The 22511-nt window shown below is 37.0% G+C and overlaps 1 protein-coding gene across 7 annotated transcripts in view; it reads left to right on the plus strand.

The window, feature by feature from the left end:
* The window catches only part of HS3ST5 (heparan sulfate-glucosamine 3-sulfotransferase 5), a 192594-nt gene that overhangs the window by 89771 nt on the left and 80312 nt on the right, over positions 1-22511 (plus strand). For 6 of the 7 annotated variants that reach the window (XM_077782266.1, XM_077782264.1, XM_077782265.1 and 3 more), the window contains one exon: positions 10001-10201. The exons of the other annotated variant lie outside the window; for it this stretch is intronic. The gene's annotated coding sequence lies outside the window, so the exon portion shown is untranslated. The remainder of the gene's footprint in view (positions 1-10000; positions 10202-22511) is intronic. 7 annotated transcript variants of the gene reach the window in all.

Below are 22511 nucleotides of genomic sequence, written 5' to 3' on the forward strand. Positions count from 1 at the left end.
TAGTGATGATATTTGCATTTGTTGAAGCTTTGAACAAGATCTATAAAGCTTTCATATGTAACAGATTTGTTGCACTGGGAGTTGTTAAGACTTTCTCTTCGGAGTGTTTGGAATTTGTTGGTTTTCAGTCTTTTGACAGTGCTATGAGGTATCATATTTCTTATTTTGCTGGGATTTCCTGATTAGCAATGCTGAGCAGGAATTGTTTGAAATGCAGTGTGAATTGCTGCATCTCTGTCCATATTGCACATTTTAAAATTAATCTGTTTCATCAGAAATGTGTCTGTAGAAATTAAATGACCACAGCTGCTACACCTGGGTTCTTGAACCTGAAAGTTTGTCTATGCAAGTTCTCATTTGAGAGATATCATTCATTTGCATATGCATATTTGCAAATAGGATTACTCTTTTGACTTTCAGCAAAGCTAGTTTAAAAAGTTTTAAAATTTTCCCCAAAATAATAAGATACAATTTTGCAGATTTTTAATTTTTTTTCTTTAATTCTTTTTTTTTTTTTTCTGGTTCTGTATAATTTTAAGCTTATTTGATGACAAATAATCATTGTCCATATGAATCACCACAGGACCTACAACTGATGGGCAAGTTCAGCTTCAGAAAAAGAGAAGTGGAGCTTATATGCATGCTGTGACAGCAATAAGCTCAAGGGCAAAGCCTTATGTCCTGGAAAAATGAGGGTTAGGTCCTTTGAACCATCTGTCTCACAGGTCTCCAGAGAAGAGTTTGAAGAAAGGAATAAGCACTTACTGGACATAGATCTTCTCAGATATTGATTTAAGAATTATTCTTTCTTTGTAGTCCTGAAAGTAGTCCTAAAAGGAATAAACTTGGTATATTAAACCCCTTCCTCAGACATGAATCAGTCCCTACCTGTACTGAAATGGAACCTGTTTAGGACATAGGGTAGAGAGCATGGCTGAAAATATGTTTGTATGTTTAATTCAGCTCTGCCTGGTGCCTTTTTCATTGCCTTGCTGCTGATCCCTTAAGAAAACCAGAGGTAGAAGTGGAGGATTTATGAACGTCAGAAGTCACTCCAGCCTGAGCGCAAGGAGATGTAAGGTGCTGAGCTGACAGCAGCATTTTCCTAGACCCACAAAACTCTTTCCATTTTCTGGCATCCAGCTGCCTTTGAGATCCATTTCAGTCTCTGATGCTGTATGAAGAGAGCATCTTAGGTTTCAGAGAATGGCCACTGATGAGCTTTTTGAGTCACATGCTGTGCCAGATCCACCCAATCTGCCACCTAACCACAGATATTATGCACAATTATGATGGGATTGCAAGACAGCAAGAGAGCTCACTCTCCATAAACAACTTTGAAAAGGTGGTGTTTTGCGATGAGTATTTTGTTTTGGGATTATTTCCAGTGTTGCCAGAGTTCTTTAAGCACAATATTTTGTTGCAGTTTTGTAAAGTCCAGAGTCAAGGGAGCACATAAGGACCTCCATTTTCATTGAGGAATGAATTAAAATAAACCTCAAATTATAGGAAATGTAAAACCTAGAATGCATGCCTTAATTGCACAGGAAAGATCACCATAAAAGAATAGAAAACAATGTCTCTGTCATCAGAGGAGGGGGGAAATACTCTATTTATATTTTAATTCTAAAGAGGTTTTTCAGCTGCAAAAGATTCTTGTGCTACAAGAGAAGCAACACAGCACTACTGGAACTTCTAAGAAAATTTTTAATCTGCATGTCTTTAAAGCTCAGGGGTTGAGTAGTACACATGTGGAGATAAATCAATACTCTTCATGTCCACCTTGTTATGTCAGGATGAAGAGTTAACAGAACCTCTGCTTAACTTTTTGAGCTCCATTTCCAAGCTCTCTATGCAAAGTATTCATATTAATGTTAGTGAAAGTCCCTACTGAGAAAGACTTAGGAGGTTGTTTTAAGTCGTCTTGGCTGCATCATGTAACTCATAGGTTCATAGATTAATTAGGAGATGTTAGGGCTGCAAACTAGTGCTGAAAGAGATGTATTGGCCAAGAAACAAGCTTTCTGTGCATCCACAGAAGCTCTGTCACTCTTCTCCACAGCCTGTTGAAATGTTATCACAACTAGCATTATTTCAATATGTTTACATATTGAGCAGTTTCTACTCATTTCAAGGTCTTGTGTTACTCTTACCACTCTGGTGTCTGAGCACCTTAAGGATGTACACCTAATTTCCAAAACTGATATGCAGGAGAAGTAAAGTTATTATTCACTATAGCTAATTGGCTTCTAAAAAGCCAATTTGTTTTTCAGATAGCACTAATTTTGATATGTTAAATAGAAATAGTGGAAGATATTCACCAATGTGAAAAGAAAGTTTCTGAAGCATTCATCTTCCTTTCTCAATGAAGCAGTTTCTATCACTTGCTTGCCTATCCTTGACAATCTTCATTTATCAAATGCCTCTTTTTTACTTGTTTCCCCAGCCATCCTATTTGCTTACCTGATGAAACTCCACAAGCCAAAGACAGCAATTCATGGAGATCTGTTCTAGAGGATCTGCTGGTGTCTTGCTAAAGCTGGCAAACACTTGAGAGTAGAAATAAATAACATGAGCTTATACTATATTCATTTCAATTGCTTTCTCAATTTTTAATGAAAGCTGTCTCCCTTTTTGTGAGGAAAGATCTTTTATCAGGCCTGATTATTTCTTAGCAGTATTGGATAAAGAATATTGTGACTACATGTAAAGCTGAACATCAGAGATCTTTTACTGGATTGATATTCTTCTCATTCTTCCAGATAATCACAAAAAGCAGCAGTTCACCTTAGAGCAGGCTGTAATTATATTTTTTCTTTTTTTTTCCTATGAGAAAAGATGGTATATTGAAACTGTCTGAACAATACTTTTTTTTTTTTTTTTTTTTTTTTTGTGGTCTTAAGTAAGGTAAATATGACCATAGGGAGAAACTATCTTATCCCAGTAGACATGATGCTGATCTCTTTTGTGCCAAAGTAAATCAAGAATAATTTTACCAATGTCAGTACAGCCACATCAGTGCAATTCTAGTGGGAATATGGAATATGGCACAGTGTCTCTGTAAAGAATAATAGAAGATTGCAATGGGAATTGTTGTGCCTGTGTATCTCTGCAGGAAGTCCATGGAATTTGGTATTTTAGAAGGTGGAATAAAAGAAACTTTGAGTTTAAATTAATTGGGGCTGAGTTAATTAATCTGACGTGACAGGAGAACACTGTGAAACTAACCATGTCATCTGAGACCAGACTGAATATCTCTGCTCTGTAAAGAAAAAAACCATATTTCAAATCTGCTGTTAATATGATAATGGTTGACAGGGTTTGGGCAGGATGGGGACTGACATAAAAGCAAATTGGAATTAAAGACTGCTGCTCTATCTCAAATGCGGCTGTTACATGGTTCAGAGCAACTCCATGTGTGTTTATGATGGAAACCAGGAAACAGCAAGATAATTTTGTTTGCACAGGAAGGTTTTTGGATTCTTTGTGGCTGACAGTGTCTTCACTTAAAGTACAAAACCAATTTCTGAAAAAGTGGCCATTTACTCTGCTTAAACAAGTGACTGGGTAGAGATAGGCTGCTTTTTTAGTCTGTTCTGACTGATACACAATGAATCCATACCCAGAGTGCTGCCTCGTGCACCTGGCAGCTGTGCCTCTGCATGCCCGTGGAAAACTCCCGTTCCCCACCAGCTGCAGGCGTCACATGAGGCTGCTGCTGCTGCTGCAGCAGGAGAGAGAGGGGTCCAGAAGCAAGGTACTGAGATCAAAGGATGCTGCCTCTCAGGAGGGCGTTGAGTCAGATACCAGGAGGTTCAGTGGAGCATTTTACATTGCCTGCCTGGAAATATACTAAAGCCCTGCACATTGAGATGTGAAGCTCCTATAAACGCAGATTAAATAAATAAGATGTCCAGTCAGAGAAATTAGAACTGAAAAGTATTAATTAATCTAATTTATATGCTTATCAGTTTTGGGAGTGAAAGTGATCAAAGGGAGATATTGAACTGATTTCACAATTGGCCTGTATTTCATTTCCAAAAGAGCTTACTTTAATGGGCAAACGTACTAAAAAGCTAAATAATAGTGATATTTTCATTCAGATTATATTTACTGCTCTCTACAATCTGTGCATCTTTGTAAATCAGCTCAGGTCTGTAAAGTTACATTTGCGTGGGACTGTACTTCCTCTGGAAAGCTGATGAGGCTGAGACTCTTTGGGTCTTGTGCATAAAATCTGATTTGGGATTCAGAGTACTGCTGTGTAGATTTCACTCAGAAATATAAGCTCTTTCTTCTGAGCAATGCCTAGCCTTTTTGTGGGAAGCAGCGTTTGATCTGTCAGGGGAGCCAGGACTTCTGCTCAGCAGAGTCACCTTGGGGGGACAAGAGGCCTCAGGGTGCCTCAGGTCCAACTTCTCACTGCAAACAGGCCAGTCACACAGCAAATACCCCAATGCCATCCCTGTGCTTCTCATCCTCCCACTGTGGACCCTTGAGGAGAGTCTTTTTGGAAGTGTTTCCATCTACTCCATGCCCTCCTCTCAGGTGGCTGCAGACCAAGTCTCTTCCTTTCCCAGGCTGAACAAACCCAGTTCCCTCATCTCCCTCCCTTGTATCTCATAGGCTGCAATAATGGGTATTCCTGTGAGTTTTCTTGCCTTTGTTTAAAAATGTGGATAACTGCAATATTTGGAAGCTGCAGTTGAGAGGGCAGGAAACAAGACCAAAAGTATAGCTATCCTCCCACTGACTAACACTAAAATAAAGAAAAGCTTGCCTTTGAACTCATGGAATAGGAAAGACAGTACCCATGATATAGGAGAAAAAAATCCTTTATTATGGTTTTTCAGCTTTTCACTTACAGATTGTATCAGACATTGCATGGTAACATGTAGTAAGCAGCTGTAAAGAGATGAAGCAGCTGATACATACACAGATGTGGAAGGTAAAAAAATTCATAGCAGTTATCATAAGATATGCTGATTTTACCTACTTCCTTTGGCCCCAAAATAATTTGTGTTATGAATACATGTATCTAAATATATTTGAACAAAAAAATACATATATTATGCGAAATAAATTCATAACAAATGTCTTCTTTTTAGATATGGGTACCTTAACTGCATTCATAAAATCTTTGGACAGGGTTGTCAGTTTGTAATGTGCTGATGAGCATGTGTGAGTCCCACTGGCCCTTGTCATTTTCTCACTGTCACACAAAGCTGTTGAGGGTCACTATGTGCTGTAGCCTTCCCTTCCCAATGAGCACAGTATACCCCTGCTGCCAGGGCTGTGATATGAGTGCTGTCATAGCCCCATCCTCTCCTTGTACCCTTTTGCACTGTGCCTCCTGTAAGTGTGATGAAAGGCATCTCTCTGCACCCAGGCAGGGATGCTGGGCCACTGGCTGTTCCTTTTTCTGACTCTCAGATAAAACAGGTTTTCTGCCAAGAAAATTCACATTGGCCTTGCCTCTGCAAGGAGGTCTCTCCCCACGTGGAAATTCATTATTTATTTCCTCCAGGAACAAGTGATTTCCTCATAAAGTTGACCTATTTCTGTAGATCATGTGACAGTTTCCACTGCTGTAGCTGTCTGTACAGTTGTGCTAATGTGCTGGATTTAAATCAGTAAAGCAGCTACTCTTGTCACAGGTAGCAATTTGTATTGAATAATTGTAGCAGAGCTCAAGCACAAGAACCCACGTAAAGTGTGTATTGTACATATTTATTGTACATATGAAATATAGTGAGTTATAGGAAAATACATGCACTTTTGTGGTACTTTGAACTGTACTCAGGTATAAATGGGATTTTGTGTGCTGTGCATACCCCTGTTTTAGGGTACTTTGAGACTATTTGTTCATTATTATTTTATACTTGTTTTTCTTATGAAATATTTATTGCAACATGGACTTGTTATTTAAGACTACTGCCTCAAGAGATTTACTGCACATTTCACACCTTTTTTTAATGTAATTTTAGTCTGATAATTTTTTGACTTGTTATAAATTTCTCAGTGTAGACTCACTGCACTAGGTTACACCATAGTAACACATTACTCAGTGTGGAATGCTGATCTTACCTTTTGCCTGACAGTTAAATAGAGGAAAAAGAGGAGATTTGTGCTTATTTTGAAATGTGGACACACTAGCACAGTGTTTGCCAACTTTTATTTTCTTGATGCAGATTTTCTCAGCCATGTTTTATCACACTGAAACTTGGCTTCAAAAGGAAAAACATATATTTTTAAAAATGCAGGTTGCTAGTATTCACCTTTTCAGTGGCAAACCATTGAGCTGCTTGAAATTCATTCTATCATGCAACCAAAAGTGGAACTAGATTGGAACTGAAAAGCTGATGACAAACACAGTGGTATGGTGGCCACTGAGACTTGCCATGGCTTTACACATCTTTAAAACATTTTGAATAACAGCTGAAAAGGTAATATGTGGCATGTCAAAATTTGCAAGAATGGAGGGTTGTTTCCTTGAGGGCAACTATGCTTCATATTCATGCAGCAGGTGGAAAAAGCAATCTGTAGAAATTCCTCCCAGACTCCATCAAGAGCTCCTGGACTATGTACGATCATCTCTGAAGGACTGTGCTGGAGGGCTTCCCAACACTACTGCCCCAAGGCTGTCTGTCAGAAAGATTTATCCCCAAGACTCATACATTAGAAGCTCTGGCCTTTTAAAAGTTGGGGCAGTCTGATTATCAAGGTTGAACAGATGCCATAGGCTCAGATATTTGGCGGTTTTCTGAAAATTATTTTTATGGAGCAGAGGGAAGTCAGGGGAAGCCTGAAAATGAAAATATATGCAAGTGATTGATCATTGATTTTATTTTCTTTTTCTTTTTCCTCAGTCACACAATTATGACTGTCTGTATCTATTATAATGGCACTCTTGCAAATTCATTATTTTTGTAGGGAGTAACTCTGATGATGATTTGAACCTTCCAGAGTAGCCTTGACACTTTGAGAGCTAATGCCTTCTGTCTGACTCTGTAGAAGTGTTAAGTGATTCAGCTCTCATGGTTTAATCTAACTCATTTTATTTTTCATTGAAATGGACACGGTGTTGGCACTGTGATGACCAAATTTTGTGTATGATTTGAGGAAGAGTAATTTTCATGTGTATAAAGAGAAGGTCACTTACAATGTCCAAGTGTTTAGCTGTTTGCTATTTTCTAGACTAGAAAAAAGTTTTGAAAACCAAATCAAAATAAAATAATTGAAAATTTCTTTTAAATTTCTTCCTTTATCAGGAGACTCTTCTCTTGTCATCTGTTTTTATAATATTTCTTGCAGGATGTAATTTTTCAAAAATCCCCTGCAGCTAACAGATTCAGAAAAGGAAATATGTAAACCAACTCAAGTCCATTATTTAAAATATACAAACATCATCTTCAGCAAGTCTTATTTTGGCATGGAAAAAGACTCTTAGGTTGAGTGGATAAACATTGAAAATAGATAGTCACTAAACAAGATGCTCTGTGTTCACATTAGCACAAACAGAAACAGGTGGATTAAAAATCAAATCAGAAAAAAATAATTATTACCCCATTTAATTTTATTTTTTACCTCATATGTATTCATTTAAACTGTTTACAATAAATAAACTGATTATATTTGTGATCATTTATATAAAACTACATAAATTGATGTTCACACATATTCCACATTGAATTGTGGCTTTTTTTGGTAGAGCTGTCATTCCTGAAATTTATTGTATATAATTAATAAGTCTTCATCAAATAATGGAAGATAAATTCCATTTATGTTTGAAAACAATCTATTCCTTGTAGAATATAAACAGTATCCATTTTATAAATAAATCTACATACTGTCAACACATTATTGACTAGTCTCCTCAAGCCTGATGGTAAAACAGTCCTTTCTGCAAATACAGAATGCCTGTAAAATGATAGGATTTTAACAATATTATTCTCAGGGACCTTGACTACTGCCATGGAAAGATTTAAGAAATTTAATTCATGCAATATACCTTGGAAAGAGGGAAAATATTTATACGCAGCTTTTCTCCAGAAACGTTTTCAGATCTCCCTTCTTTTCTCTGGAACCTCAGAGGTGGTGATGATTGCCATGGCACAGCCCTTAGAATGCATTTTATTTTCCTTGTGAACAACTCAACTGAAAATCCTGTAACTCAGAGCAGGATATGTATTCATGATACATTAGGAACCCTTGAGAGCTTTCTCTTAAGGGATTTATCACCTTTGCTTCCCTCACTGTCTCTGTTGCACATAGGAGTGATAACAAGCAGTGTTTGGATCTAATGCTGCAATCTATATCTCTAAATATCACTTGCATCAAAGAATCAGACCATTATGATTTTCAAAGTCTCATTCACACAACTGAGACAAGTTCATTGTCTTCTTCATGTGACTATTAATATCCCCCCAGTGGGAGCTTACAGCTTTACAGAGGCATTTTCTAGTGTTTGTTTGTTTGCTTGCTTTCCTGAGCCAACTTATTAGCTCTCAAAGATACTGTACATGATACTGGCATGATTTCTCAGAGCAGTAGTTGAGATGTTTTATTAGTTATTTCAGCTGAACATTTACTCTCTGAAACTGAGCTATCAAAAGAGGGCTTTTGGGACACTATCAATTCACTCTAATGTATGAGCTCGAATTATTGTATCATTATAATATGCTGCTTGGTGTCTTTTGCCATTGATTTGCCTGCATTTTTTAAATTGTTCAATCAGAAGCCATTTATCCAATAAATTATTAATGAATAAATGTTTGTGATGGAAAAACACCATACTCAGCATTGCAAATCATGTATCCTACCAGCAACAGCAGTCAGAAGTAAACTGCTCTTGAGCCAAGTAAGTGGTTTAAGTAATGTAGATGGAAATTATATGTTGAAACAAACACTTCATGGCAAAGAAAGGATGGCTGCTATTCTCCTAGGCTTTTACAAGATTCTTGTACATTTATACATTCTTTCATAGGTGCAAAATTTAGTTTCAAGTGTGCAAAGACATCTGCACTTTTTAGACTCCAACCAACCTGAGCAAAGGTGCTCAGACTGGTCATTCTTTGCAATATTTTTGTAGAAGCCTTTTAATTTAATGTTGATCCTCTACCCACAAGTATTTTTCCCAGCTAACAGAATAATTGCATAGTTAATGTCTTTTGGCAGGTCACATTGACATTGATGATTTTGAGGGCTTAACTGTATTCCAAATTCCTTGGGACTTGATTTACTTTGAATGAAAGTAGATATGTTCATGCCTGAAGCTAGAAATTGTAGTACGGGATTTGCAATTAAATACCATATTCACATTTGTCTCTGTGACCCATGTCTTCAACATGGAGGCATAGTTTGATTATTAAAAAAAACCTAAAAACCACAGAAATAATAAAAATATAAGATAACCTAAACAATTCTCACTAAATCCTGTTACCATTTTCTCCAGAATGCTTGGCATTGTTCTCAGTATAAAAGTAGTTTATCCAGTGATTTACAAAATAACTGTAAAATACATTTCTGGCCAATGTCAAGGACGAAATGTAGCAGAGTAGCATGAGCAATATATTACCTCTTTCCAGAAAATATCTAACATTCCTTTTCTTGTAACCCACTTAAAGTAAATGTAGTTAGCCATTTTCTGTCATTAGGTATGACTTTTGTTTGGGACTTAGTATTATGAAATGCATTTGCTGTAATTTTCCTTCCCCCTTCCCCTTCCTCTCTAACCTGTGCTCCAGATTCCAGGCTGCCAATGTTTACAAGATACTGACACGGTACTTCCAGAAACATGAGCTGACATGCACTACCTCTGGGGCCCTACTGCAAAAAAAACTTCTTTTCATTCTTAATCAGGGAAACTGAGGTTTTGGGTTCTTTCAGTTCTTTGGTTTGGCTTGTTGGGTTAGTTTTTTGTTTTGGTTTGGTTTTTTGTGTTGCTTTTTTTTTTTTTTTTCCTTCAAAAATGCAGCAAGAGTCTTCTCTTTTTGTACAGGCTCAGAGAGTTGTACACCATTTCAGCAGAGATGTCTGATCTTTCCATCTGCATACCTGGAGGTGCTTTATTCCTGGAATGGTCTTGTCAGTAACCACTAAAGACTTCTTGGGGCCAGAACAGATGAGTTAAATCCTTCTGGAATGTTCTTCATCAGACGTAGATGTACTGGACTTTCTGGATGTGCCTAAGGACACAAAGGTTAGTGTCTTCCTTAAAAGCCTCAGGTTTCAGGACTGTTTCATTTCATCTTTAGCACCAGGAACTGTGTTTCAGTTTGTTGCTTGAACAGGGACACAGATGAATAAAATGGTGATTAACACAACATATATACAGCTGAGATCATGCTTTTAACTGCCTCGTAATAAATGTTCTTAGTGAGCTCAGGCAACCTAAAGGCTTCTAAATGACTAGCTGGCCACCAAGAGAAGGCTCTCCCCATGCTCTAAGCTTGATTGCTATTAACCACTTTTGTGGAATTTCTTCTAGACTTGCTTTTAGTGCATTTCAATCACTCTCACTTGATTTACAACCGTTAAAAAGGAGACAATATTCTATTTTGTTCTTTACAGTCAATGAGGATCAGAGTCTTTGTTCAACTGCGTGCTTGCTTGTTCTAGATGGTATGTAGGCTTCAGGGGAATGCCAAAGACACTCATAGCCTGTAGGAAAAAATTAATTTATTTTTAATGGCAGCTATTCATATTCTGGAATCTGTAAGATTTTGATAAAATGTTTTTTCTACCCTTTGGTTTCTCTTAAAACATTATGTAATCTGCTGATATTATTCTGACACTACATTACCACCTCCGGAAATCAACTTTGACCAGAACAATTCACTGACATAATTTTTCTATGGTATGATTGAAAACATAGAATAAATAATTTTGTAAGCAGATACATGCTCAGAAAGGTGGTAGAATGTGTGTGGGCATATGGGCTCATCAAGTCATGTCTCAGACACATAACTGACAAGTAAAGTAGCAAGATCATAAAGATACATCAGGATTTTCAGCACGAATCATAACATTATAAAAAACCACTATGTTTATAATGATGTGGATCATGCTATGAGCAGTAGAGAAGAAAAGTGAACAATCATGTAACCTTGATTTTATTCTATGATTGCCATCTGTTTTTCATTTTTTGCAGAATATTCTTCAGGATTAATGCTCTATCTGGGTTTGGGGGAAGAGGAGGAAAAATTATTTTCAGTTTCATTCTGCCGGCTTCATATTCTCTCATATGAACATTGAAAAAAAAACCCTACTTTTAGAGAAGCTACTTTTTTCTTATTAAACATGTCCTATTAAATCTATAAAAATCTATTAAAATAATTTAAGGAAACCTTTTGGCTAAAGCAGACAGAGCTCAAATTTGATGCAATTAAACTATATGAATTGAGTTCTTTTTTTCTTATTTTTGTGGAGGGATTCTAGTGTTATCGTCTGAATAATAGCTTTCTAACCAATCTTCTTCTGTCTGCTACTCTAGCTAGCATTTGAGTTTGTATTCTAAACACCAACTCCCAGTATAAAATAAACAAAAGATAAATATCATCTCTCATCAAAAAGAAGTTTGCCCATTGGCACCAAATAGTTACTCCAGACAGGAGGAGGAAAACAAAAAAACAAACAAAAAACCCCCAAAAAAACCCCAAAAAACAAATACAGTTTTATTTTATCTAAGTTCTATTGAAGTTATAGAGAATCTTTGTAATAGACTTCAGTAGGAACAAGAACATGAATATAAAAATATAGACTCCATTTAAAAGCAGAAGGTTAGAGGAGTTGCAAGATTATACAAAGTTTGCTGTGTGGAGAGCTGTGTTAGTTCTGTGAGGTGCCTAAATATTTTCCAAGAAAGTAAAATTGATATAAGAGGATATGTTGTAGCTTTAATATGTGGACTTTTTAAATAATATTACATCTTTTATACCAGTGTGTGTGTGTATATTATAAAGTGAATTAATATCTCAGTTGCAGAGTTAAAATGCCAAATGTGTTGTAAACTCCATCTTCCTGCACTGTGAGTATGTTTTGCTTGGGAGGTTTGTGTAATATGTCTGTGTGTGACTGATAAATAAACATAAAGGATAGGATTATGGGTTTGGCCAGCTCAGCATAGTTGTTGATAGAACCTTGCTGTTTTAGGACAGATAATGCTGAAAGATAGAATTGTAGAATGGTTTAGGATGGAAGGGGTCTTACAGATCATCTAGTTACAAGCTGTCTGCTATGGGTAGGGACACCAGCCTGGCCTTGAATATATCCAGGGCATCCACAACTTCTCTGGGCAACTTCTGCCACTATTTCACCACTCTGCATAAAGAATTTCTTCCCAACGTCTAATCTAAACCTATCCTCTTCCAGGTTAAAGCCATTGCCCTTGTCCTGTCACTATCTGCCAATATAAAAAGTCCCTCTTCCTCCTTTTTATAAACCCTCTTAAGGTACTGGAAAACTGCTATAAAAGCCCTCTCTTCTTGAGGCTGAACAACACAAGTTCTTTTAGCCTCCATCCCTGTAATCACCTTTGTGGCTCTCCTCTGGACCTACTCCAACAGATCCATATCTTTCTTATGCTGAGCTCTGTGGACCTGGATGCACCACTCAGGTGGGGCCTCACAAGAGCAGTGCTGAGGAGGAGAACCACCTCCCTCGACCGGCTGGCCATTTCTCTTTTGAAGCAGGCACGGGATGTGTTTGGCCTTCTGGGCAGTGAGAGCACACTGTTGGCTCATGTCCAGTTTTTCCTCCATGAGAGTCCCCAAGTGCTTCTCCACAGGGCCGCTCTCAAGGAGTTTGTCTCCCAGTACTCATATCCAGAATTGCCCCAATTTGGGTGCAACTTGCACTTGGACTTGTTGCACTTCATGAGGTTAAGTATCCTCCACATCTTTCACTTTGCTTACAGTATTGCTACTAAAGCCTACATTCATTAATACCAATACATACATTTGGATGCAAAATGGTGTAAAAAAATGTGCTTTATTTTTCATTTCTGTGGATGTCATGGTTAATGCTTCAAAAGATATTACAAACATTATTTCATAGATTGGAGAACAAACTGTCTTTGACAGATAATAGACATGTTCGTTTGAACAGTGCAAATCAAAATTAATAAGCTAAATTATCTGACTGGCTGTAAAACCAGTGGAGTGCCACCTGTCCAAATTTTCCATGGTTAATTTTGGTTACTGAATTTTATCAAACATGTGCAGGCCATGTGATTTATACACAAGACCCACAAAAGCTTAGATAGCAAAAGGAAGAAATTACCCTGATGTAAGTGAATAAATTATGTTTATACTGAATTGAGTATCTATATTGCATTTAATGAGAGGGGGAAAAAAAAAAAAGGCTTGTGAACTGGGAACATTTGGCATAACCTGAGATTTAAAACTAATCCTGGAGATTTTGTGCTAAGCCTACAACATACAGACTATATTCTGGAGGCTACAACTTCCTCCCAGAAGTTGGGAGGAGAGTCCCCTGACACAGAAAAAACTGAATTCTGTCCTTCCATGTCCTAGGAGGTTGAACTAATGTGTGGAAACAAAAATATCTCCTGTGAAATATATTTTTTGAAGAAAAACCCAGAAGTGATCTATCCACCATTTCAGAAGTTGGTCAGAGCTGTGAATCCTAATCTAAAGCAACAAGACTGAAACTTAGCAGAAGGTCCCTAAAGATCCAGAAAAACATTGTGTTTAAGATATGTCTGTACCCTTGTCATCACCTTTGCATGTCTCGTTGGTCCCCCTGAGGACCACCTTTCACATGAGATTGACCTCATCTTCCTCTTAGCCACTACTTCTTATGAGAAAGCATAAAGCTACATACATCTATCCATAACAGCAAAACAGGGCTTAGGCATCAGTTTGATCGCTGGCTCCTGCTCATCCATCCATCCCATTCACGTATTTCCTTGGTCTTGCCCAACACTCCATTCACTGCACGGTCGGTTTCAGGGAGGAGGTAGGGAAGGAACAGTTTCCAAGAAGCAGCTAATACAGACACCTTTTTTGGGGGTGAAGAGACAGGGTCACCCACTCTCTGGGCAAGAGGATTAGTCCTGGTTTGTTCAACTTAGAAACGCACACATGGCCAAGTATTGCAAAGCCCAGGCTCCCATTGACTACGGTGGGAGCACAGACATCTTTTCTTGTAAATGTTTACACAGGTCACCATTTAAAGGACAAACAATCTGAGGAGGATAAGCTGAGACACCTCCTCTTCCATTCCAACTCTTAGCAAGGATGTAATAAAAAGTATTTGCAGTATTTAGTGCTTTCATGTGGTAGAAAATGATTGCTCAAACAGGTACAGTGCCCTCTAATCCTTATCCCCAGGGCCTTTTTCTTTTTTTTTTTTTTTCCTATCATGTCATTTCTGGCTTTAATGAGATAAAGAACTCACATGAATGAAGTTATGCTTACCATGCTACTCTTGTGGCAGAAGTCTATCCCCTGTGTCTTCTTGTAAACTCATGGTGTTTTGCTCTCCTTTGTGTAGTCTTTTCTGAAAACTTTCAATATGAATTTACCTTAGTAGAACGTTAGACATCACATCTATTAGCTGATTCTGATATTTGTCATACAATTTTCTCTGTACAAATTAAAAAACTTGTAAACATGGATTTTTTTCAGTAAAAAATGATGAGAGATATGATGATAAGCTTTAACAATATAATAATTAAATAATTAAAACATAAATTCATCAATTCTAGACACTTTGTTCTTTCTAGTAAAAATGTGAATATCAAACAGTTTTTACAAGAGGTAGTAAAGGATTTATGGCTTTCCCTCTCTCAATAATTTAATTCATGTAAGATTTTAAAAAAATATTTGATTTAAGAAAATGTGGGCATTTTTACTTACTTGGAAAAAAGGCATTTTAAACAGCAGGATGTAATTTCAGACTATTTGCAGTCAAGAGGCCTCTACTGAGCAAAATACTCATTCAATTTAGGAATGCAGATTATAATAATTTTCCTATCTCCCTCACAGCAGGACTCCTGCCATCGTTTTGCAAACCCACAGGTTGTAGTATTGAATGACTAGCTAACTTCAGTTTCAGGTAACACATGCTTTAAATATATTCTCATTAGCTCAACTTAGTTATAATGCAAAGCTGCTTAGTTTCACCAAGTGAAATGGGATACACTTAAATTGCCTCATCTAATATAATACTCCTTAATACATGCAAAGTGGTTTATGATGGCAAAGCTTGTAGAGCATGAAAATCGGCAGGGAAAGTAAGGTTTTCTGGCTAAAATTGTAGAAAAGAATTCCTATTTTATATGATTTCTTTTTAAAGAGGTTAAGTACAGGGAAAGACAGATTGGAGTAAGAAATAATCAGTCTAGAAAAATGCAAATTTAGCACATTAACCTTTTAATATATCAGCTCTACCAAACAAGAAAATTATCAACTAAAGACCTTCCTTCAGTAATATCCTTTGCACCATAAAATTAAATGTAAAATACACAGTGTCCAAAATGTATTGCAGTAAGAAACAATATTCTCCATTCTATCTATTTCATGCAGGGAATTTTATATTGTACACCAAGTTTCCATTTGCTAGTATTACAGCAATATCCAGCTTGGTGTGGCTGTATTAATTTGCAAGGACTTTAATTTCACACAGGGCCAAGGAATTACTTATATCTCTTCCTTCTTTAAATGCTGAGTGAATGTACTCCAATCTTATATACCTTGCAGATACGAAGTCTGGTTTCAATAGGATCCCAGAAAAACTGGTAACATCATTTGCTTTTTTCCCAATATCCTGCACCTGCAGTCTGACCATAGGACTACAAATCTTTTGCCTACATCCCTTTCCAGTACTGCCAGAAAACTCCAGAGAGGTGCTAAGCTGCTACAGGCTTTGCAGATGACACCCAAGTGTATATCTCACTTTCTACAGATGTAACCAGAGCCATCATAAAAATGTTGCATTGCCTAGAGGAAAATGGCTCCTGGAGAACAGCATCTGGTTGAGAATAAATTTGGGTGAGGTCCAGACAATACTGGTTGAAAGACAGAAATGATCCAGACAGCCAGTTGAGCAAGATTCCTGTGTTCATGCCTTAAGCATTAGTTTGCAATGAGGCTGTTCATATCCTTGGAAAAAAGGCAGGATAAGCACATTGCTCAGCTGTGGCCCCAGAGAATGAACCAAGAACTCTTCACAGTCCAGTTAAAAGCATCTGCAACATGTTTGGTTTTTTTTTTTCAGTCTGTGTTAGTTTTCACTTTGCTTACAATATGAGGCAGCAAAACCAGCAAAATCTAGAAAATGCCTGAACACCTCCAAAAAGAAGGTCTAGCCACAGAGATCTCAGCTTCATTTCTACAACTCACTGTATGCAGGGCTGTTTGACTGTTCACAGTAAGAGAACATTGCTCCTGCAGTGCAGTGTCTCCAAGGCTCCTATTTGTATAAGAATAGTAAGCACTAATCTTGTTCTCAAAGGTACAGCCATTTTGGGTCTTTTGATATCCACAATTGCTTTTTCATTTTCTGCAAATGGACAGTTTCTACAAGAAACAATTTGAAACCTTCTGAGCAAAGAAGGCTCCTGAGAGAGGTTTAATGAGTCTCTTCTGGTTATGCAATGAGCTTTTAGGATCTGTACATACTGCAGAAGCCTTTCAGCGAAGCATTTTACTTCCAGAAGTCCTGTATGTCTGCTTAAATTAAAACTTCTACTCTTGGTGGCAAAAAGGTTAAAGATGGGTGATTTAAACTTTGGGAGGTCATACAAGCATCCTTTAATAAGGATTTTTCAGGACACAGCAGCTCCTATAGTAACAAATAACTGGCAAGTAGAGGTGAAAACATACATGAAAGCTATAAACAAGTAATGTCCCATGAAAACACACAACTGGAGAAGCCATACAAAATACTTCTGGGGAAGCTGGAATCCAATTTCAGGATGGAGCAGGTTTTTGAACCAGGTCCAAAACATAGATGAAAAGTTATGAGTGTCTCTATGAAGGAGAAGTAATTGCAAAACTGTTGGTATTCACTGTAAAAACCTTGAACCTTCTACCTGGAAGCATTATCTTTTTTTTACTTAGTTTCCTCAACAGGGAGCAGAAAAAGGCATCCTGGTGTCCTTTTCTTGAGGAGTTTGTTGGTATAAGCAGTCACCTACTGTTTAGTCCCCTAGATTTTCTGAGGTCACAACATGACCAAGTAAGATGTGTTCCTCTAAATATTTCCCTTGTATTTCTTCCAGTTCACATTCAGGAGGAAGCAAGAATAAAATAAAAACACCGCTTTTTGCCTTTCTTACTGGTGATTGCATAGTTTTGGTTTTTGGGTGATACTTGTCAGAAATTTCTGTCTCAAAAGCAAAGATGCATTCAGAGAGTACTCAAGTCGTCCTGTTTATTTTCTGTATATGGCTTGCGTGTATGAACTGGAGCACCAATCTTGATTCATTAATCTTTGGGCCTCATAAGGAAAGTGCATTTCTAGAATATTTTCCTCCTGGTAATGTCTTCCTTGTAGTCTCCTGTTGGTTGCCAGCTGTGCTGCTTATCATGGCTTCATTCACTTTTTTAAAACTCTTTAAAATGTTTTCCATTAAAAGCTATGTAAAAAACTCAGTGCATGCCTGTGAAACACTTGTAGGAACGTGTAGTTATTGGGAGGAATAAAATAAAAAATGCAAAGTTATTATTCAATTGGTATGTGTACAGCCATGCTATACTCATTGCCATAATGAATAAAGCATTTGTTTTGCTAAATTGTACATGTATTCCTAGAGGGGTACTTAAAAGACAGAGCTTGTTAGAGAAGTCGTGTAAATACATAATTTCTCCTGTTTCAGTGTTCAAATCATAAGGTATCATCATAAATCCTGACTGCAGTCTGACCAGCTAAAAGGGCACAGGAGACAATACTAGAAATCTGGGAATTTCTTTTCCATGACCACTTGTATAACCCAGCTCCTCTAAGGAACAAACAGCCAGCCAATCCATGTCACAGTCTAGTGGTGTTGTCCCTCCCAAAATACCCTGTCACTGCAAGAAGTCCCAGCAGAGACAGGGCAGTGAACACTCCAAAACACTTTCCTGATAAGCCTCTGCCTCCTGGAACCTTTGCAAATCTGAAGCTGCAGTGTGAACATTGTGCTCTTGAGGGGATATAATGAAAGCTGACATGCTTTGATCTGCTAGAGACTCACAGGCAATACTGCCATAAAAATACTGGGTTCCCTAGGAACTTTATGCTTGTTGATTTGGTTGGTGCTTTTTTCTATATTTTGAACTGTCACTTGAAAGCTTAATACATTCTTCCTTCCCTAAAAGAGAGTTACCAACCCAATTGAAAGATGTGCTTACTAAAGCTTGCCAAATGCCTTCTGTGTTCTTCTTCATTGTTCTAATAGGAGGTGGCATTTTCTCTCCTTTATTAGTTTGCTGGTATCTTCATGAAGATCAAGAAAACTACTGTCTTAATGGTCTTCACAAAGTGATTCCTGCTTTAACAGCTTTTGCTTCAAATACATCTTAATATTTCAAATATACCACAACTATGTAAACACTGTTTACAAAAATTTAATCATAATTTTCTTTTAACTTACTAATGCAAAAGGGGGAAAAAAACCCTAAATATCTTTCTTTTCCTTATTGTTTTTGATTTACTGTCCTAGCTAACTTTTATGATTTGTAGCACAAATACTATTCTCTGATTTTTCCTCCTTGAAGGTTAATGTACATTGAAATGAGGTAGTAATGGCATTTTCTTTCCATAAAGGCCTTCCTTTTACATCTGTATAAATTGTGTAATTACATCACATGGTAGTATATACATATTTCTACGTGGATATCTGTTGGAACTTTGACAGTGTCAGCTACACCTTCATGAAGTCCAAAGGCTAACCATAAACAAAGTTTTGATGCTTGCTATTTTAAGATCTTGTGGATGTAGCATTCTAAAGCTATGCCAATTCATACAATGGATGGAACTTTCTGATGTAATTTTTTGTCCAACGTTTTATAACACTAAGTTATTCCTAAATTATCTCCTTAAATCAGTGTTCTCATATATGCTTCAGGATTATTGGCATGGTCCTAGAAAGATGCAAATACCTGAAGTATAGTACAAGCAGAATCTGAATAGAGAAACCAACCATTTGAAGATTCACAAGCATCTTTGCTTGCAAGAAAGCTTGTCACTTCAAATCATGTCATCACCCAACCCAGAAGCATTGCTGTACTGGTTGTATTGTGTATCCAGTTAATTCATGCCTTCCACAGGCAGTTCAGATTTCACTAGACAGGTATCTCCAAAAACTTTTTTTCTGCATTGTTTGTCCAGTGACAGTTTCCTAGTAATCTTGTGATTTTCACCTGAGAGCATGGGCAAACTGTTTCTTGGTTTGAAAATTTAGGTTTTAATTAGGAAAAAAAGTTGAATGGAGACTGAATTCTAAAATTTACATCTCATTTCAGAGGTAATCCACACTCAAATCTGCTTCCCAACTTCAAGTCTGTAGAGATTGTGAGGCCATAGGATAATATATAGAAAGTGCATTCACTAAAATACTTCTGTTTTCACTGACTTGTGATCATGCATTTGCACTCTTATGTTACCTATCATGGATAGAAATTATGTTCAGTGGTAAATGGAAGAAAAACTTGGAAAATAAATGGGCCATGCACTTTATCCACTCCTACTTACTCTTCCATATCAAAAATGCTCATGTAATATTTCAGATCCCTGAACACCTTATATCTGTGGATATTTAGAAAAAAGGATTATCTACTTTTGCAAAATTCAAAATGTCACAGGAAAATCACCCCATTTGTGATTCAGATTAAAAGATTTGGTACTTTTCAATTTCATGTTCTAAAAATGACATGGATCTGAAGTTTATTTTCTTCATATCTTCTCCTAAAAAATCCTCCAAACAACTGGAAAAATTGCCCGACCTAAATAGCTATTCCATTCCTCACATATATCAGAGATTTAAGTCATTTTCAGAAGTCATTATAGCTTCCTCCAATCCTCTTATTCTCAGTAACTCTTGGAACCTGGCAGCTCAATCAGGTGTGAAAAATAATCTCATTTTCATAAGCACACTAAATATGTTGAAAGTTGGGTTTTCAGTAAATAGATGACATCTAATATTCTTTTTTTTTTTTTTTTTAATCAATGTTCATTCCAAGATAGTTGCACTACCTACAACTGGCAGTGAACTAACACAGTTAGTTTTTCTGGAGCATTTTTGTGCTTATTCAAACTGTGCTGGAGACTTGAAGACATGCAGTTGGAATCTTTGTCCCCATTTCTGAATATCATGACTCTTTATTTAGAATATGACTATATCTCCAACTAAAAATAAAATAAGGAAACATTTTCCTATCTTTTTTTTTCTCACAAACTGCATAGATCTCACAGGCCCAAACTTGAATTGTACAATCTGTTCCTTGGCCTCATTGGAGGGACTGAGGAGTTTTCCTGCCTACAAGCATAAGCATGAAGCACAAGTCTCTAAATTGAGAACTTGCTCATTTTAAGCTGATTCTGTAATCCGAAGCCCAGATCTGAATCACATTCTGGAAACATTTGTCTCTTGGCACTGATTACAGGGAGAGTTTAAGGTGACTTCAGCTCCCAACTTAGGCATTTTGCTGAGAAAGTCATCATGATGGAGAGTGAATCCAGACCCTAATGCTGCCACATTCCCAATACAGATTCCACATGAAACCCAGTTGTAGCCAAAGGAGATAGGAGCTGTGTATTTGACCCAAGTACATAGATACTTTCCTCAGACCCTTTGTCAAAACTTGCCAGAATGTTTAACCTTGGGAAAAAAAGGACACATGGAAATATTGATAGCCTTGAAAGCTGTAGCTCAAACGTGTCTGCAGTAAAATGTATTAAGTTTGTAGCTTTGACACCGGAATGGGATGATGCATAACTCAATGAATACAAGAGATCTTTTCCTTTGAAACTCCAGACAGCAATGCTCAATCTCTGCAAAGCTTAACAATATATAAATAGCTCTTTGTCATTTTCATGAATGCTTGTTTACAAACCCCTCAATCCCATTGAGTGCAAACAAAAATTGACAGGTAACACTGTAATTGAAGGTGCATGTGTATATATGTGTATATGCTGCAGTACTTGTTTATTTGTGCAATGTGTTGGGCTGTGCCAAACACAATGGAAAAAATGGAACCATTGCAGTCATTTTAGCAAGTTGTTTGGCTGCATGCATGATGTGATCTACTTCTGTGTCTTGTGAATGTATTCAGCTTTACTTGTTAACCAGCAAAACATTATTTATTAATGACTTCTTCATGCTTTATTAAACCTAATGTCAAAACACCTCTGTGGGACTCTAGGCATGTTCTCTCTTTGTATTAAACCCGTCTAAAGAAAATGAAAAATTATGCATCAAAGCTGCAGATAAAACCCAGTAGATATCCATTCAATTTCTCTTGATCCTGGCAGATGATGTTTCTGAGTATTTGTGAAAGCACAGCACTTGATTGTATGCTGGCTTAAATTGAAGCGTTCTGCAGTCTCAGATGTGTGTAATTAGGGTGCCTTAGAAACCTAACAAGGCTACTGCAGTCTCCTAAGCTGAGTGCTCAGATGGCAAAAACTGACAAGTTCACCACAGAAGTAGAATTCTTGCTTTTTTTCCATAAAATTAAGTTCCATGTCAAAGGGAAAGGCTACTTCATGGGAACATTAAAATTAAGCAAAGTAGGAACAGGTTGAATTATCTGCAACTTTTGTGGTTTGAGATGGTTGGTATGGCTCAGGAAATATTGGCTAACACATATTTCATGGTTCTTCTACATGTGTTGGCATTTAACACTGATTAAGAAACACCAGTTTTTAGACCATAGAAATATAGACAGAATGAAATAAATTTATGATTTTATGTAGTTGAAAAAGTGGTCATTCCAAGCAAGTCAGCATATTCATCAGTTTTTACATGAAAGAGAGGCCTTCAGATAAAGCTCCTAGTTTCTTCTCAACTTACATTTGAAAAGGAACCTTTTCTACATGTAGTTTTTAAAAAAGTTTTGGTTAACAGACTTAATAATGACCAATCAGAATTGACCGAGTTATAAAAATAAGCAGAAGTCATATTAAAAAACTCATAAAGTAAGAACTTCTAAGAATTAGAGGTCAGTTCCTTTCATGAAATCACAGTATTTAACACCTGAAGTGATGACACAACATTTTAGCTGTTGAAATCCAAAGTTTTGCACAGTAGAAATGCCATTTTGTTTTTACTGAAGACAGAGGTTCATAATAGGTTTTATTACAGAGCAGAAATAAGGTGTAGAGCTTTAATTTTAGTCTCAACTAAACCTGGCCTATGTTTATATATCAGATAAACAAGGTAGCAAAATTTGACCAAAGACACAGGCCAAAAATATTGGGTCACTTTCCAACTACAGCAACAGAAGTTTATGGAGAAAAATTCCTGGAGGGAGTTGTAAATAGATTTGGACACTGCATAATCA

Source organism: Lonchura striata, chromosome 3 (assembly GCF_046129695.1).
Source record: "Lonchura striata isolate bLonStr1 chromosome 3, bLonStr1.mat, whole genome shotgun sequence".
In the NCBI taxonomy this organism is placed as follows: Eukaryota; Metazoa; Chordata; class Aves; order Passeriformes; family Estrildidae; genus Lonchura; species Lonchura striata.